General features: G+C 44.3%; 1 protein-coding gene across 1 annotated transcript in view; it reads right to left on the minus strand.

Moving 5' to 3' along the window:
- Positions 1-1,819, minus strand: part of YARS (tyrosyl-tRNA synthetase) — a 77,896-nt gene that overhangs the window by 70,656 nt on the left and 5,421 nt on the right. The window lies entirely within an intron of this gene.

Below are 1,819 nucleotides of genomic sequence, written 5' to 3' on the forward strand. Positions count from 1 at the left end.
TAAACGAAAGTATAAACCATTTGTCTTTTTAACTTTTTTGCCTGTTTTACTTCTGTAAGATTACTTCAGCTAGGCTCCCCCTCCCCTTTCTAAACCAAAGTATAAAAGAAAATCTAGCCCCTTCTTCAGGGCCGAGAGAATTTTGAGCACTAGCCGTCTCTCGGTCGCAGGCTAATAAAGGACTCCTGAATTCATCTCAGAGTGTGGCGTTTCTATATAACTCGCTCAGTTACAACACGGAGAGCCAATGTAAAGTTGATGCTGCTCCTAGTATCACCCCCGATGCTGGGGAGTGGGGACATGCCCCTAACTGCATCTTTGCCTGTAGCTACCTGTAAACCAAAACTAAACTCTAAGCCCCCCAACTGATGGAATGGACCCCACATTTTGGCCAACGGGATCCCAAAGAAATCTAAAAAACTAGTTCAGGCCAACGCAGGAAGGAAGGGTCTGACTTGCCTCATTATACCCTTCTCCCTTTGGAGTATATTTATTCACTTTTTTTTTGAGACAAGATCTTGCTATGCTGCCCTGGCTGGAGTCCAGTTGTGCAAACACAGCTCACTGCAGCCTAGACCTCCAGGCTCAACAATCCTCCCACTTCAGCCTTCCTAGCAGCTTGGGGCTACCAGCGCATGTACGCCTGGCTAGTTTTTTTGGTTTAGTAGAGAAGTCTCACTATGTTGCCCAGGCTGGTCTCGAATTCTTGGACTCAAGTGATCTTCTGGCCTCAGTCTCCCAAAGTGCTGGGATTATAGGTGTGAGCCACCCCACCTGGTGATCCTCTGGGGTTTAGACACAATTGACCAGCATGAACATTAAAACACAGATAGTAAGATTGACAAAACAAACTCTCTGTAGCAATAAGATACCAAATTCCAACCTGATTCTGGTATAGCACCACAAGACAGATAGCAGACCCTAAAGGAAATCAAAGTATTTTACCCCAGAAGATATTTATTTGACATATTTTGAAATGACCCTGCAAAACTGTCTCTTGTGGGGTGAAATGTGCGTTCTGTAGAGAAATCTCCTACCCATACTAAGTCTTTTCTGGAGAGTCTGACACCTTTTAAGGTCAGATAACAGACATTCACCATCAATTCTCTCTGAAGCCAGCTACCTGGAGGCTTCATCTATATGACAAGAACCTTGGCTTCAGCTGGGTACAGTGGCTCAGGCCGGTAAATTCCAGCACTTTGGGAGGCCAAGGCGGGCGGATCACGAGGTCAGGAGTTCGAGACCAGCCTGACCAACATGGCGAAACCCTGTCTCTACTAAACATACAAAAATTAGCAGAGCACGGTGGCAGGCGCTTGTAACCCCAGCTACTCAGGAGGATCGCTTGAACCTGGAAGGCGGAGGTTGTAGTGAGCCAATATTTCACCATTGCACTCCAGCCTGGGCAACAAGAACAAGACTATGTCTCAAAAAAAAAAAAAAAAAAAAAAAACCTTGGCTTCCACAACCCTCCTTATCTTAACTCAGCTGACTTCAACTCTTCAGGCAGAGTTTAACTCTTTCAATCAATTGCCAATCAGGAAATCTTTGAATCCACCTATAACCTAGAACTCCCACCCCCTTTCTGGGCAAACCAATGTATACCTTACTTGTATTGATTTATGTTTTTGCCTGTAACTTCTGTCTCCCCAAAATGTATAAAACGAAAACTGTAACCTAACCACCTTGGACACATATTCTCAGAACTTACTGAGGCTGTGTCAGGTGCCATGGTCTTTCAACTTAGCAAAATAAACCTCTAAATTCATTGAGACTTGTCTCAGATACTTTTTTTTTTTAAGATGGAGTCTCACTCTGA

The sequence above is a fragment of the Mandrillus leucophaeus genome, unplaced genomic scaffold, assembly GCF_000951045.1.
Source record: "Mandrillus leucophaeus isolate KB7577 unplaced genomic scaffold, Mleu.le_1.0 Scaffold141, whole genome shotgun sequence".
In the NCBI taxonomy this organism is placed as follows: Eukaryota; Metazoa; Chordata; class Mammalia; order Primates; family Cercopithecidae; genus Mandrillus; species Mandrillus leucophaeus.